Source organism: Neovison vison, chromosome 2 (genome assembly GCF_020171115.1).
Source record: "Neovison vison isolate M4711 chromosome 2, ASM_NN_V1, whole genome shotgun sequence".
Taxonomy (NCBI): Eukaryota; Metazoa; Chordata; class Mammalia; order Carnivora; family Mustelidae; genus Neogale; species Neogale vison.
Window position 1 is genome coordinate 41,504,673 of NC_058092.1, and position 17,882 is coordinate 41,522,554.

Here is a 17,882-nt window from a genome sequence, read left to right on the forward strand (position 1 = left end):
CCCTCACTTTAAGTCTGGAGGTGTCTTCGGGTTTAAAATGAGTTTCTTGGAGGCAACATATAGATGGGTTTTGTTTTTTTATCCATTCTGATACCCTGTGTCTTTTGATTGGGGCATTTAGCCCATTAACATTCAGGGTAACTATTGAGAGATATGATTTTAGTGCCATTGTATTGCCTGTAAGGTGACTGTTACTGTATATTGTCTCTAGCCTCTTAATTCTACTCCATTGATCTTTATGTCTCCCCTTAAGTCAGTGTCACACCGTTATAATTATTATAGCTTTGTAATCAGTTTTGAAATTGGGATGTATGTCTTTCATCCTTTTTCTTTTTTCTTTTTTTTTAAGATAGTTTTGGCTATTTTGGGTCCTTTGAATTTCTATATGAATTTTAGGACCTGCTTGACTTTTTTATTCAAATTAACATGGTCATATTTCTTCCAAGTCAAAAAATGTCTCTGCTCATTCTGTGTGTCTCTGGAAATACCATCTTGACCTCTCTCCTTAAACCTGTGGAAAGCCTTTTCTGCACTGTTTGTATCCATCCATCTTACATTTACTCTGCAGCAGTCTTAATCTCCAGATTTTACTGAAAATCCTAACAAAGGTCTAAATCCAATGGGTACTCTTGCCTTTTTCACACTTAATTTTAATAGCACTGTTTCTGCATAATTTGGTGACATTGATTCCTTTTTTAAAGCTTTAAAACAGTGGTTTTATTGTTCTTAAAGAGATGAGACCCTTAATTTTAAGAAATTGAAACAGTACTGAAAAGCATATACAGTAGAAGGCAGGAAAGTCCCATCTGAAATTCCTCTGTGTTTTGGAAAATAGTTTTCCTAAAAATTGTTTATGTTTAAATATACATGTATGTATTTTGTATAAAACTAGATCATCTTTTGCATGATACTCTACAACTTAATAACATTTTATTAAGAACTTTCCATATAATTTAGTGTTGCATTTCTTTAGGTAGCAAAATGAATGAAGAATCCCATTTCTCCTTCATCCTTACTTAATGTGGGCTCAGTTATCTGGTTTTGGGAGATTAAGATTCCTGTGCTGTTTGTGATGCTGGAAGAGAAGGTACAATAATCGGCATTATTATAGTTCTGCTCAGTTGGGTAATAGTTTACTTACTTAAGGCAGTTTATGAAGACCACCCACAGGTAGAAGGCTCCACTTTTTAATGAGTCAGTGGCAAAGTTATAGAAGAGTTTGTGGGGTGAGTCATATTATTGTAGGTCTTTGTTGGAAAATACAATCTGCCATAAGCCTCTGCTAGATGTTAATCACTGTTGTAGGTATTTTCTGATATTGTCAAATATATCACCTCATTAAGCCTCTCAACATCTCCCATTTTTTCTTGCTACCATGGTAGTATATAAACCACCATCATGTCTCAATTGATCTGTTGTAAAAAACTTCGTAACTGTTCTGTTTCCATTTTTGCTCTCTAAAATGCATTTTCTATCAGCAGCCCAAGTAATCTTAGAAAACAAAAAGAAAAATGAAAGATCTTGTTATTTCCCTGCTTAAAATTCTCTAGTGACTTAAGGAAAAAGTCCAAACTCTTTATTATGACTTAGATGTGCTTGGTTATCTGCCTCCATTTATTTTGCTATAGTACTTCTTTGCTCACCACTTTCTGTCCACTCTAGATTTTTTTTCTGTTCCTAGAGTGCCTCAGATTTATTCCTGCCTCAGGGCCTTTGCATAGCTTTCTGCCATGTTATTACTCCTAGTCTGTAGCATGACTGATTTCCTTCTTGTTACATAGGTCTTTTCAGATGTCACTGCTTAGAGAATCCTTTCCATAACAGCCTATCTAAAGTAGACCTCACTTGTCAGTCACTGTCACAATGATTTTTTTTTTTTTAAAGTTAAAAATTCCTTAATTTTTTATTCCTGGTACCACTACCACAATTTACAGGGCAATATACCTGATGTAATGAAAAGAAAAAGAAAAAGACAAAGCTACAACAGATAAAAGACCTCAGGAATGTACATCTAATTGACACTACATTGCATTAATCAATAGCTGCACTTTTTGCAAACTGTGGCTATGACAGTCCTGAACAAGAAGGGTTTCCTGTTTAAGCTGCAGTAACTTTTCTGACTGTGGATTATCGTTCCTTCTGTGGCAGATTTTTACAGTTCCTCTAATGCATTTGGGATGACTGTCTCAACTAACCTGCAGCTTTCCTGACAACTCCTCGCTCTCCTGCTAAGAACTGTAGCCCTTTTCTTCTGAAAATTTTTTAGAACCTTCTGCTACCATATCCACACTTCCACCACCAGAGCCATAACCACCACCATAGGGACTGCCCGAGCTTCTTCCACCAAAACTGCCCCCCTTCATGGGATCATAATTTGATTGCTGTTGTCCACTATAATTTCCAAAATCGTTATAGTTCCCACCACCACCATAGTTACCTCCAAAATTTCCTCCTTCATTGTAACCATCATATCCTCCACCACCACCTCCATTTCTACCTCCTTGGTTTCCATATCCTGGTCCACCACCACCATAGCCTCCTCTACTACTGTAACCAGGACCACCACCATAGTTGCCACCATCACCTCCAAATCCATTATATCCACCATCACCTCCTCCATAACTACCTCTGCTGCCACCACCACCACCACCACCACCACAGCCTCCTCTTCCACCAAAGTTTCCACCACGGCCAAAGTTACCACCACCTCCAAAGTTCCCTCCACGACCCATGAAGTTGCCAGATCCACCTCCACGACCTCTTTGTGATCCAGCAGACTGCATTTCTTGTTTAGAAAGGGCCTTTTTAACTTCACAATTATGCCCATTAATAGTGTGGTATTTCTGAACAACAATTTTATCAACTGTATCATGATCATCAAAAGTTACAAAAGCAAATCCTCTCTTTTTTCCACTCTCCCTGTCTTCCATAACTTCTGTGGTTTCAATCTTGCCATACTTTCAAAGTAGTCTCTTAAATTATATTCTTCTGTATCTTCTTTAATACCACCAACAAAAATTTTCTTCACTGTTAGATGGGCACCAGGCTTTACAGAATCCTCTCTAGAAACAGCTCTCTTTGGTTCCACTACACGCCCATCAACCTTGTGTGGTCGGGCACACATTGCTGTATCCACCTCTTCAACACAAGAGTAAGTCACAAAACCAAAACCCCTGGAACATTTTGTTTGGGGGTCTCTCATCACTATACAATCTGTAAGTGTACCCCATTTTTCAAAATGTTCTCTTAAACTATCATCTGTAGTTTCAAAGCTCAAACCACCAATAAACAGTTTTCTCAACTGCTCTGGTTCCTTTGGATCATGGCCCTCCATTTTGAGACCGACTCGCCTCTTCCAACTCGAGTTCAATATGGGACCACAATGATTTTTTTTTTTTAAATGGTGTTTATTGTTAGCTGCTGAAATTATTTTTTCTTGTTTATTGTCTGTTTCTCTACTCTGGAATATAAACTCCATGAGAACAGAAACTTCATTATTTTACCTCTAGCCTCTGAGCAGTAGCTGGCATTTAGTGAGTGTTCAGTAAATACGGAATTAACACTAGTATGAAGTAGTTGATATTATTTCCTGCACACATGAAGAAATTGAGACTTACGAAATCACACGATAGTTTCTGTGTATCTGATCAAGTTTTCTTACCCAAATAGAATGTTCTTTCTGTTAGAGGATATTGAATTGCACTAGCGTAATTTTTAAAATAAGATTTACTTATTTATTTATTTGAGAGAGAGAGAGAGAGAGAGAATGAATGAGCATGTGCCCCAGTGCGTACACACTCACATGAGCAGGAAGGGCAAAAGGAGAGTGAGAGAAAATCTCAAGCAGATTCTGACATATTCTGGATCTCCAGACCCTGAGATTACAACTTGGGTGGAAACCAAGAGTCAGATGCTTAACTGACTGCATCATTGCTCCAGCAGTAATATTTTTAAAAAAGTGATATCAAGTTATTACTCGTCTGTTGACATACAATAGTTTATGTCATTATCACAGGGAAATAAACTTTTTGCAAAGATCCTTCTAAAATGCTAACTGCTTTGATTAATCATTAAAAAGTAATGAATCTTTTTACATCTAAGACGTAAGATAGGGACTTAGATTATCCCTATTGAAATGCCAATGATAAACAAAAGACTCCTTCCTATTACATCTCGCTGAGAGCCTACCAGATGGGGAGAAGACCCCTAGGAGCAGATACCAAGCTTTAGGCATGACTAACCCACCGTTTTGTGCTTGCATATTCACTCTTCTTCCTTCTTTTTTTTTTCATTTGCCTTTTAAAGAAACCCAAAGTAAAATTAGACCTGACAAAGAATGAAGGCTTTTAAACTGCTTTTTTAAAAGTTGTTTTTCCTCCTGAATGTGGAAGTTAAATATGTTTATTGTAGATGATTAACTTCTCAAGAACTTGAACATTCTCTTGAGAAGTTTGAAAAGTTGAGAAATTCCTTTAGCCATAGCTCTTGAATTCCTGGGAACCATTTTTTACCAGTTCCTATGTAAAAATTTGTTCTTTTGGAGCATGTCCCCTTCTCAATTGAGCCCGAGGATGAGTCTTAGAATTAGGACTAAGAATTCAAAATACTGTCGTTCTGACTATTGTTCATGCTAACTAAATTATTTTTTGTGTTGTACCAAATTTCCCATCTTTAAATTTTCGTAGTGTTCTTTTTACTGTTTGTTTTTTCATAACCTTATTGCTTTGGGCCCTGACTTAGTCTTTTCTAAATAAGGAAAAGCGTTCCTGGGCAATTTTTGTTAGAGAAGTGAAGTGGAAAGATAATGGTCTATCACTGCACAGAGAAGTACTAATCTATAGCACAAACCACCTGGAGCTTAACGTGCTTGCTTCTATCATTTCTTTCAGTTGTTTTTTTGTGAAATAACATTAATCATTATTTACTATTCTGGAAATATGTGAGAAGCACAGCAAAAATGGAAAATTTACATTAGGGTCCATATATTAACATCCTTTAATCTGCACAATCTAAACTGCTGTTCAGTATTTAATATTTAACTTTAGAAATGATGTGAAAACTATATTTTCATAGCTGTGCTTAGTTAAGTTAAAAGCTGTGAAAGTAGTTCTTTCCACTGATCTGTTGGCTTTAAGTTCTGACTTGATAAAATTATCTTTTTTAAGAAATAGTGAAAGACCTGAGACTTTACAGTGTAATAGGTCACTAGATCAAAATATAAGCCCATGGAGTGCCTGGGTGGCTCAGTCGGTTAAGTAAGTGTCTGACTCTTGATCTTGGCTCAGGACTTGATCTTGGTGTTGTGAGTTCAACCTGCATTGGGCTCCATGCTGGACATGGAATCTACCTACACACACACACACACACACACACACACACACGCTGACAAACCTTTACATATAATTTTGAAATCCCTTAATCTCTGAATTCCAAAGGTTTTTTTTCCACTAACTTTATTCTTCTTTGGAAGTAAAGTCTATCTTGAACCTTAAGGCTGTTTATGGTCTTTACCATAGTTGGTGTAAATATGTGTTGTACTATAGAAATGCCAATATGTTTGTGAAATTAATTAAATGCTTGATACCCTAGATCCCTAGACTGTGACACAGTTTATGTACTATATGTATATTATTTTTCTCAAATTGTGAATTTCAAAACATCTGAAGCAAAGGTCTCAGGTAAGGGATGTGGACCTATATTTGTGAGTTAGTCACCTAGGGTTTACATGCTAGAGGTAATTTGGAAGGCAGGGGTACAGCTTCAGAAGCACTGCTGCAAGTCTCTTTATAGGATGACGTTTATACTGCTGAATTCAGAAGGATTGCTGATTTGACACTCAGCTTTTGTTGACTCAGAAAATCTTTGAAGGAGGACTTAACCAGATTTATAGTAACTGTGGTAGAAACTCATGGCCATTGTATTTACATTATATAAACTAGTATTCCAATTTATTAATTCATAACAAATAGAACTGTTGAGACTTGTATGCATACTTAGGCTATCTGATTAGTGCAGTAGTGCACATACTCTCTGAAAGCAAGCTGTATGGAATGCCAGATTCTAAGCAGAAGCAGACCAAAGGGAGTAATGTGTTACAGATACTTAATGACATCTGACACTGATATCATAATACAGTATCTCAGTATTAGAGACATACTTATTACGAGAACTCAGCAGGTCTGATCTTTTGGTCAGAAAAACTTTTCTTCTGGCCTTGTGGTTCTTGCTCTGGCCATCTTACTTTAGTTTCCGATACTATTAAAACTTTCTGGTACTTAATTAGCCATAATTAGTATAATGACCGCCAGGCTGTTCCAGCTCTTAAAGATGATCTTGTATATATTTGTTCTAATATAGGTCTTTTTTTTAAAGAAAAGCAGCTGTCTTCCCAGGATCTTAGACCCTTAATATTACTGTTCCCTTGTGTACTGATTCAGTATACTTCCCTGAGGCTTTATCTGTAGTATAGACACCACAAATCTTTTGCGGGACATGAAGATTTCTATAATGGGGGATGGGTGGGAGATGAGGGAGTTATCTGTGATAACTTGAGGGATGAATGGGGGGAAATTCTTCCACTATTGTGGGCCTTTGGCTCCTCCAAGTTTTTATTGGTGTGGATTTCCAGTAGCATGATGACATTTTAATCTTGAGTGCCCATAAGACTCTGGTGAAGGCTCTCTGGTGAAGGCTTAGCTGGTGAAGGCTTTCTGGTACGTTAAATACTATCAGGATAGTTTAAGGAGCTCATGCTCTCCAAATAGAGAGGAGATGACAGGAATAACTGCTGTCATTTTAGGTTTTATAATTGCTGTTGTAAGCAGTGTTACCTGTGTGGAATTCTGGGAAGTACTATTTATTTATTTATTTATTTTTTAGATATGATTACATTCAGTAAAAAACAAAAAACCCCATAGTTTTCAGGTATACAGTTAGGTGAGTTTTGAAATCAGTTCATACCCTTTTTACCAGTATCCCAAAATATAAAATATCCCAAAAGCATTGCTGCCATCCTGCAGAATTCCTTCCTGTCCCAAATATAAAATATCCCAAAAGCATTGCTGCCATCCTGCAGAATTCCTTCCTGTCCCTTTCCTGGCCATTTCATGTCCTAGAGTCAGTCTCTTGTGATTTCTCTCTTTGTGGGTTAGTTTTGCCTACCAGATTGACCACCTATGTTCCAGGATTACATGGCCCAAGGTCCAACACTGGCTATGAGGCAATCTAATAAGCTGTTGGAAATGAAGTGACATATGACTTAATACTGGGGCAGTGTTTACATTTATGTTAAAAGGAGAGAGACCATTTTGACATATGTTCACAAGTACTCTGCCATCATTGTATTAAATGTTTATTCTTTCCAAAGGTATAGCAGGGGTGTTGGGTGGGGGCAGAGGATGAATCAGAAGCCCTGCCCTCTAAGAGAAGCAATGAGTCATGCACATACATTATTTACATACAAAATAGAAGTAATATGTGCTTTAAGGAAGGTGAGATGGGATGCTAGGTGTTACGAAGTTCAGAAGACCTCACTTTAAGCTGTGAGAGAATCAGAGCACATCAGATGAGACTCTTTTACTTGATCTTTTAAATATAGATAGTTTATTTCAAGCAAAGTAAAATTAACATTCAAATAAGAATTTAAGTGTCTTTAACAGGTTTGGGGAGGCATTCTTTGCTTTATAAAAGGATTGTAGAATTAGTTTAAATGGCAAACTAATCTTCCCCTGTGAATTTTGAATATGTTTGTGCAAAACTTTTCCAGGCTCATTTGCTCTGTGAAGCAGATGGATTTACTAATCCACAGTTATATTTCCAATTAAACAGGTTTTGATTGATGGCACTGTATACCATTGTGAGTTAGCTAATTCATTAAGATACTTTTGAGTACTTAGTATAGTAGAATATGCTGAACTAATATTTAAAAACTTACAGTCCTGTTGAAGGTACAATTAACTAGTTATAACAAAGATAAAAATAAGTGGTAACTTCGGTGCCAAGTTTTATTTGATTTAGTGCTTACATAACATTATTGGAGATTTTTCTTGTTCTTTATTTGTTTTATGGTAAGATTTTAAAATATAAGAAATTTGTTCAAAAGAGATGTAAAGGTATCAGAAATGGGGAAAAAAGTTTCTGCTGTTTTAGTCAGAATTGTTGAATACCCTAAATCGGAATGAATGGGCATATTTTGAGTAAATTATGTTTGTTGAATGAGTAGGGTGCCAGGGAGAGGAGGCTGGGCTGTTCGTTTTTTTTTTTTTTTTAAGATTTTTTTACTTATTCATTTGAGAGGGGGAGAGCAAGAGCATGAGTGAAGGGGGAGAGGGAGAGGGAGGAGGAGACTCCACCTTGAGCAGGGAGTCATCCCTGGACCCCAAGATTACAACCAAGCAGAAGGCAGAATGAACCACCCAGGTGCCCTTGGGGCTATTCATTTAAATATTCTATTTTTTTCGGGGGAGAGAGAAAGAGAGTGGAGACCAGGAGCAGAGGGGGATGGAGAAGGTGAGGGAAAGAATCTCAAGCAAACTCTGTACTGAGCACAGAGGCAGAGGTGGGGCTCGATCCCAGGGTCCTAGGATCCTGAGATCATGACCTGAGCCGAAACCAAGAGTCAGATGCTCAACTCACTGAGCCACACAGGTGGGTTAGGGCTATTCATTTAGCAGACATTTATCTCATATCTTCCAGGTTCTAGGCATCAGTTAGGTTCTATAAGCTAGTATGGGAATACTAGTAATATAGAAACAGTCAAACCCACTGTTTGACAAGAAAAATAGATGTAACAAAAATATAATAACTAATACAATAGCAACACCCATAAATTGAATAGAATGGGATAAATTGTACCTGAGCATAGGAGCTGGATTGGGAAGGAGTCCACAAAGGAAGTGTGTGAGCATGAAGGAGGAGAAAATTATGATTTGTTTTATTGTTTTTTTTTGTGGTGGCTGCATGTTATTAAAGCAGATTGGGGACTGTGTGGGTGGGTGTGTGGGTGTGTTGTGTGGGACTGAGCTGATGGTAGGAGACATGCCTAAAACCACGGTCTGATGGTTACCTTACGTTCAGAGAAAATGATTGTGTGTTTCCTGCTGTATTTAAGGTAGAAGGGAGAAAGGGGCATGAGTCTTGTGCTTTTTATATGCCAAGTGTTATGCTAAGTAATTTACTTGTACTAACTCAGTGCTTGCAATGATCCAATGAAAGTATATAACAACCCTTCTCTGGGAGTTTGTTACTTAGTCTGGGTCACCCTTTTATCAAGTTGGCAGGACTGAAGTTCAAAACCTTATCTTTTCACCCTACAGCTCATGTTATTTCATTAAATGGCACTGTCTATAGGACAATGTAAGTTACTTATCTCTGGATATGCATAATGTCATTTTTTTCCCTACAAATGGTACTTGCTTTTCGTTTATTAAAAAGCACATACATGCTTGAAGGATTGAAATTACTTTGTACATTTTATTTTATTTATTTTTAAAGATTTTATTTATTTATTTGGCAGAGACCACAAGTAGGCAGAGAGGCAGAGAGAGAGGGGGAAGCCAGCACCCTGCTGAGCAGAGAGCCCGATGCGAGGCTCAATCCCAGGACCCTGAGATCATGACCTGAGCCAAAGGCAGAGGCTTAACCCACTGAGCCACCCAGGTGCCCATATTTTGTACATTTTAAAGAGAGATTTCATATGTCTATAGACTTAGAAGCCTAAATGGAGAATATTTTGAGCTGTTCTTAATTTAAATTACTTTGAAACATGTGTAACCATCCCTTCAGAAGATGTTTTTTATGTGGTACACAGAAGTTCAGATAAAGTAATAAAGTATATCCAGAGTGTAACAATTAAGAGGACCTGCTAGATTGCATTAACTCCTTTGTGAGAAGCAGTTGTACATTAAACTGATTTAAGACTGACATTCAGCTTAGTAATTTTCAGTGTCCTTAAAGTAACCTTTTCCTAAGGTTTTAAGAAGTGGACGGAACAGGCAGAGCACTCTATAAATTATTTTGTGCTGTTCTCTTAAGAACACAGCTCATTTACTGTCATACCACTCTGGTTTGGGCGTTTTCTGCTTATGTGTTTCCTAATACTCAGTTCACAACCAATTTCAAATCGCATGTTCTATAAAAATTTTTGTATGGTTCTGGAATTCTCAGATGAAAGAAAAACTTTTCTCCTTTCCCCTGCAGCCTGATAGACCAGAAGGTTTATTTAAAAATAAGATTCAGGGGCACCTGGGTGGCTCAGTGGGTTAAGCCGCTGCCTTCGGTTCAGGTCATGATCCCAAGGTCCCTCTGCTCAGCAGGGAGCATGCTTCCCCCTCTCTCTCTCTGCCTGCCTCTCTGCCTGCTTGTGATCTCTCTCTCTGTCAAACAAATAAATAAATAAAAATATTTAAAAAAAAAAAATTCAGTAACATCCCTTAGTGATTATTGACCAGTCCACAAAGTATTTTAAAGCAACTTGAGGTTGAAATTACAGTATTTTCTATTTAACTGTTCAGTGGTGTGTTCATTGATAACTTCCTGATGAACTATGGCTGAGATTATAATCACACAATGTGATTTATATCTAAAGTGAAGTCCATTTACTTTAAACTAGCATATAAATAATCTGTATTTTTTATTATTTTATGTATTTTCCCTAAAGTGATCATTGGGAAAGTATGTATGTGTCAGGGAGGCAGTGGTGCTGGTAACTGCCAGTGAATTTGGAGTGAGAGAGATGATATGTATCTCTGTGGATACAGTTTGTCTCGCTCATTAAGTGAGCCAAAAAAAGTTACATTCTGTAATAGTTGGTGCAATTAATTTTGTCAGTGTAAATTCTTCTTTCTGACAGACCTTTGTGACTGTAAGAAATTCACTACCATGGGTAAAGGAAAACTTTTTGGTTTCATTAATTTAGTAATTATCTCCACAAGGTTCTTTATTCTGCAGCCAGCAAAAAGCTTCTTTTGGTTGCTTTAACCCCAGCCTAGATTTCTTGGTGGGTTATGAATGTGGTGATTATATCCCCACCTATTCTGTTAAGCAGAACAGGTGGGGTTTAGGCTCTGTTTCTTGACTTCCTGGGAGCAGCAGTCAGTGCCAAAATAAATATCTTTAAGTGTCGAGCAGGTATGAAGAAGGTAGTCCTTTGGGACAGGCTTAAGAGGCTAAGTAACAGACAAAAAGCTATGAAATTTAATTTGTGCTGAGGTAACTTATTTAACAACTTTATTTTCATTTTCTTGCCAACGTAACCAAAATAATAATGGAAGCTGTGGATTACTTGCTATTGAGACATAGTATATAAGGCTGTAGGCGCTATTTATTGAAACTGAAAATGGCTGTCTGCATTTATACATAGTCTTCCCACCATCCGTTCAACAAATTTTTTTTTCAACAAATATTTTTGAATCTTATGTATATTAGACTATTCTCTTAAAATTTATAGGCTAACAGGGATGATGAACTTTAATTTCAGAATTATTTAAATACTTCGTGGGTTTTAAAAATACTCATTTTTATTAATTTTATTCTGAATGCATACATGAGGAATTCTGGGTTAGAGACAGAGTTCATAATCATAAGTGTGTTGGCCTGCTTCTGCCCTAGTCCTTAGCCCTAGGGCAGTGCTGTAAGAACCACATCACTTGTACACATACAGCTGAGTAGCTGTAGGTGAAGGATGAGGAAAAATGATTCTTCTCTGCTTTTGAAGAGGTGGCTATCTCTCTCCTCCTGAAAAGGGTCGCCTTAGAAAGGTAATAAGCCTAAATCTAAATCCTAACTTCAGCCCCTTACTTTTGTATCTAACTCGGTATGCAAGTAAAATCTTTCCTGGAGCCAGATAGCCTTGTGGGTCTCTGCATTTACAGTCTAGAGGCCTTTTCCAGTTCTGAGGCTTCCCTTTTCTTTCTTTCTCTTTCTTTCATTCTTTTCTTTCTCCTCTCCTCTTTTCTTTCATTCATTCATTCATTCTTTTCTCTCTTTTTCTTCTTGCTTTTCCTGCCTGCCTGCCTTCTGCTTTCTCCTTCCTTCCTCTGCTTTTCTCCCTTTCTCCTTTCCTTCCCTCCTTTTTTTCCCTCTTCCTTCCGTCCCCCAGTCTAGTCCATCTTCCTCCCACCCTCCACTCCTCCATTCCTTTGTTCTTCCCTCCCTTCCTTCCTTCCTTCCTTCCTTCCTTCCTTTATATGTAAATACCTAGGGAGAGACCTGCTACCTTCTTCCTAGCACGTTAGGGGCTTAGCCTAGGGACCTACGCCAGGCTTTGACCTTTTAGCTTTTTGGGGGGAAATGTAAGTTTTATTATCCTTTCAGATGGGGAAAACAACAGATCTAATTTTGGGGGATGTAGAAATGTTGGAGAACTCCAGGGCTTTTGACAGTGACACTGAGAAGTCCAGGGAGATTTTATTTCTCAACCATATTATGAAGGAAGAGGGTGTTATATGAGAATATTATGTGAGTGGTGGGTAGTCTAGTCTAGGGGTTCAGGTAAAGCTTTTCTTCTTAGGGAATTGAGGGATGAGTAGGAATTATGCATTTAATGAGGTGAAGATAGATGAGTGCAAGCACTTCAGGTAATGGGAACAGTCTGTGTAAAGGGCCTAAAGCAGGAAGGCATTTGGCTGGTTCAGGGAGTGAAAGGTTAGTGTGGCTGGAGTACAGAGATAATGGGGACTTTAGAGATCAACTAGGGCCAGAACAAAGAGGGTCTCTGTAGAAGATAAATGAAGAAATTTGGATTTTATCCTAAGAGCAATGTAGAGCCTTGAAATATTTTTTTGCTTGCTTGTTCTGTTTTTAATCAAGGTAGTGATCTGTTCAAGTTTGTTTTGAAAAGATTCTTCTGGCTCCTATCTGGAAAAGGATTAGAGGAGAGGGGGAGTAGATATAGAGGATTTGGAAGGTGATGTGGCCTAGGGGATGGATTATGGAGGACTGGATTAGGGTGGTTACAGTGGAGATGAAGTTAAGTGGAAGGATGTGAGAGATTTTTAGGAGACAGAAATGGGGGGGGGGAGTTTGGATGGATGAAAGATAAGATTTGAGAGAGAAAATCACGAGTTGGTTTCAGATAATGTTGAGTTTGAAATGCCTGTGAGAAAGCCAAGTGGAAATGTGCAGAGGGAGTATGCATGATGGGAGAATGGAGAAAATTTGAAATATCCCTTGCTGAGAATGAACGGGAGAACAAGCTTACTGATGAATCATTTCCTGCTATTCCTTTTGCCTGAAACTTTCCCTCCCAGATTCTTTACTTTGAGGCTTTTCTTGTTAAAATCTCAGTTCAGATAAAACTCCAAGAGTCTTCCCAAACCATCTAGATTAAAGTAGAACCCCTCTTCCCCACAACAGTTTTCTGATCATCACTCTGCTTTATTTTCTTCTTAACATTTATCACTGGCTGAAATTATCTTGTTAATTTGGTTTTCTTAAGAGAAATATCTATTCAAATCCTTTACTCATTTTTAAGTTTCATTGTCTTTATTGTTGAATTATGAGTTCTTCATAGAAGAGTTCATTATATATTCTTCATACATATCATATGTATGATTTGTAAATATTTTCTTCCATTTTGTGTGTTTTTTTAAATTTCTTGATAGTGTCCTTTGAAAAGCACAATTTTTTTTTTTTCAAGTTTGATGTTCAACTTATTTTTCTTTTGTTGCTTGTGCTTTTGGTGTCCTAAGAAACCATCGTGTAATCCATGGTCACAGGAATTACACCTGTGTTTTCTTCTAAGAGTTTCATAATTTTAGTTTATTATTAATAGTTTAATGGTTTTATATGGTATAGGGTGGGGGTCCAATTTTATTCTTCTGCACAGGGATATATCCAGTTGTCTCAGTACTCTTTGTTAGAAAGATTATTCTTTCCCCCATTGGATAGTCTTGGCAATTGACCATAGCTGTATGAGTTTATTTCTAGACGTTCAATTCTGTTTCATTGTTCTAATTACTGTCTTTGTTACTGTAGCTTTTTTGTATTCTTGTACTAAGAATTGTGAGTCCTCCAACTTTGTTATTGTTTTCTTGAAGATTGTTTTGGCTGTTTCGGGATCAGCTTGTCAGTTTCTGTAAAAAAGACCATTGGGATTTTGATAGGGATTATATGAAATCTGTAAGTCAGTTTGAGGAATAGTGCCATTGTGACAAGATCAAGTCTTCCACTCCATCAGTATGAGACGTATTTGCATTTATTTAGGTCTTCTTTGGTTTCCTTCAACAGTGCTTTGCAATTTTCATTGTATAAGCCTCGTATTTCTAAAAATTAAATTTATTACTAAGTATTTAAATTCTTCTTGACATTATAAATGGAGTTGTTTTTTAATTCCACTTTTAAATTTTTTTGTTCTAAGAATATAGAAACACAGTTGATTTTTGGGGCACTTGGGTGGTACAGGTATCTGACTCTTGGTTTCATTTCAGGTTGTGATCTCTCCGAGGATTGTGGGATCGAGTCTTGAGTTGGGCTCTGTGCTCAACCCAGCATCTGCTTAAGACTCCCTTTCCCTCCTTCTCCTTCCACCCCACTCTCTTCTGTCTCTCTCTTTCTCAACTAAATAAATAAATCTTAAAAAAAAAAAAAAAAAAGAAAACACAATTATATATATTGGTCTTGTAGTCCAATTTATATATTGACCAATATATAAGACCAATTTATATATTGGTCTTGTAGTCTATAAACTTACTGAACTCATTTATTACCTCTAATAGTGTTTTGGTGGATTCCTTAGGATTTTCTTTTTTTTTTTTTTAAAGATTTTATTTATTTATTTGAGAGAGAGAGACAGTGAGAGAGAGCACGAGCAAGGAGGTCAGAGAGCGAAGCAGACTCCCCATGGAGCTGGGAGCCTGATGCGGGACTCGATCCCGGGACTCCAGGAGCACATATAGGTTCTGTCATCTCAAATAATTTTATTTCTTCCTTTCCAATCTGAATGTCTTTTATTTCTTTTTCTTACCTAATTTTCTCAGGGAGAAACCTCTAGTAGTGTTGAATAGGAGTGATGAGAGAGGACATCCTTGTCTTGTTCCTGCTCTTAGGTGTAAAGGTGTAAGGCTTTTAGTCCGATATCAGTAAGTATGATACTAGCTGTGGGTTTTTATAGATGTCCTTCTATGAAATAAAATAGTTACCTTCTATTCCTTGAGTGGTTTTATCCTGAAAGAATGGTGGATTTTGTCAAGTGCTTTCCCTGTTTTTGAGGTGATCATGTCATTTTTGTTCCTTGTTTTAATAATATAGTATATTGATTGATTTTCATGTGTTGACTCAACCTTGCATTCCAGGAATAAATTCCACTTGGTCATTGTCTTAGTATGTTTGGATTGCTATAAAAAAAATACCATGCACTGGGTAGCTTATAAACAACAGAAATTATTTCTCACAGTTTTGGAGGCAAGATCAAGGTGCTGGTAGATTCAGTATCTGTGGTGAGCACCTTCTTAGATGCCGATCATTTCACTTTACTCTCATATGGTGGAAGGGGCAAGTGAGCTCTCTTAGGTGACCTAATCCCATTCACGAGGGCTGTTCCAAAGGCTCCACCTCCTGATACCATCATCTTGAGGGTTGAGATTTCAACATACGAATTTGGAAGGGGGAGGGTACACACATTCAGAGCATAATAGTTTAGCTGTATAATCCTATTTACATGTTGGTAGATTTGGTTTGCTAGTATTCTGCGGAGGATTTTTGCATCTTAATTCATAGTAGATGTTGGTCTTTTCTTGTGATACTTTTGTCTGGTTTTGGTACCAGAATAATACTTGCCTCATAGAAAAAGTTGGGAAGTCTTGCTTCTTTTAAAATTTTGGAAGAGAATGAAAAGTTGTTAATTCTTTAAACTTTGATAGAATTTATTGGTGAAGCCACCTGGGCCTAGGCTTTTCTTTGTGAAAAGTTTTTTCATTAGTAATTCAATCTCTCTACTTCTTGGAGGCCTATTCAGATTTTTTTTGTCATCTTTAGTCAGTTGTGACAGTTTGTTCTTGAATTTGTCTATCACGTCTAGATTATTTAATTTGTTATTCATCATGTTACCTTAGATTTCCTTTTGTTTCTGTAAGGTTGTTAGTAATGTCTCTCCTCTTTTATTCCTGATTTTACTAATTTGACTTCTCTTTTTTCCTTGGTTAGTAAAGCTAAAGTTTTGTCCATTTTGTTGATCTTTTTTAAGGAACCAGCCTTTGGTTTCATTGCGGTTTTTTTTGGTGTTTTCTATTTTCATTTATTTTTGCTTACAATTTTATAGCCTTTATTATTTCCTTTCTTTGCTTGCTTTGCCCTAATTTGTGTACTTAAGGTGTAAAGTTAGGTTATTGATTTCAGATCTTTTAAAGTTATAAATGCTTTCACTATCTCCTGAAAGTTTTGGCATGTTGTTTTCATTTTCAGATCGCAGATGTTTTCTAATTTCCCTTCTGATTTTTTTTTCTTTGACCCATTAGTTATTTAGGAGTATGTCACTTAATTTCCACATTTTGAATTTCCCAAATTTCCCTTTGTTAACTGAGCTCTTCTTTTAATACATCATGATTAAAGAACATACTTTGTATTATTCCCATCCTTTCAAATTTATTGAGGCTTGTTTTATGGCCTAATATTTGGTCTGTCCTGGAGAGCATTCCATGTGCTCTTAAAAAAAGAGGAGTTTCCTTTTTTTTTATTTTTTTATTTTTAAAAGACTGACTGATTGATTTAGAGTGATTCTGCACCAAACATGGGGCTTGAACTCATAATCCCAAGATCACGCTGTTTTGACTGAGCCAGCTAGGTGGCCTGCAAGCAGTTTCCTTTTAAAGCCACAATGTGTTGCATACATTGCATAGTCCACTGGCTATTATATAGATAAATGGCTATACTTAGTTGAAAGGGAGGCTGGGAATGTAATATCCAACAGGAGAACCATGTGTTCAGTTAAGACTTGTGGGTGGAGGGTTTTATTACAGAAAGGAAGAAGAGAAGAGAATGGATATTGGGGGACATACAGTCTATTATAGGTAGCATTATATTGTATTTGTGGTAATTTACTTTGAAATCTTAATATGAATTGTAATCTGAATCCATACCTTGGGGTTAGCTAATTAGCCTAGGATTATTAAAAATAACCTTTAAAGATTTATATATTTTGAGAGAGAGAGAGAAGGTGTGCACAGTGGAGGGGCAGAGAGAGGAGGAGAGAGAATCTCAAGCCGACTCAGTGCTGAGCAAGGAGCCTCGCCCGGGCCTCTGTATCACCACCCTGAAATCGTGACCTTAGCCTGTCAAAAGTTGGACACTTAACTGACTGTGCCACCCAGGTGCCCCTTAAAAATAATTTTTGATTACATGGCTTATTGTAACAGGACCCACTGCCCTTGTGTTAATAAATATGAGAAACTAGCAAATGCAACCATAAAACCCCAAAATTTTTGCTAGTCCTCTAGCCTCTTAGGGAGTAGAATATCAGCTGTATATCTCTCCACTTCATGGGGGAGTCCTTATCCAGCCTAAAAGACTGTAGCATCCATTTCAGAGTGATCCTTTCTTGAGGTGCTTGACTTTGTACCTGGAGGCAGAAAGAGGAAACTCATCTAAATTATAGGTCTTTTGCTTTTTTAAAAAAGATTGTATTTATTTTAGAGAGCCAGCGTGTGAGCACATGAGTCAGGGGGAGGAGCAAAGGGGGAGGAAGAAGCAGACTCCCCACTGAACAGGGAACCTGATTGTTGGGGGCAGGAGAGGGGAGCTTCCATCCCAGGACCCTGAGATCACGACCTGAGCCGAAGGCAGATGTTTAACCCACTGAACACCCAGGCGCCGCTCATCTAAGTTATAGGTTGTATGACTGTTCCAACCTGTTAAAAATTTGTTGTAAGGCTCAGAACATTGGTAAAATA

General features: G+C 37.3%; 1 protein-coding gene and 1 pseudogene across 2 annotated transcripts in view; one reads left to right on the forward strand and one right to left on the reverse strand.

The window, feature by feature from the left end:
- OSBPL9 (oxysterol binding protein like 9) overlaps positions 1 to 17,882 on the forward strand; it is a 173,004-nt gene that overhangs the window by 15,322 nt on the left and 139,800 nt on the right. The gene's annotated exons all lie outside the window — the stretch shown is intronic.
- LOC122899965 lies at positions 1,881 to 3,338 on the reverse strand (annotated as a pseudogene).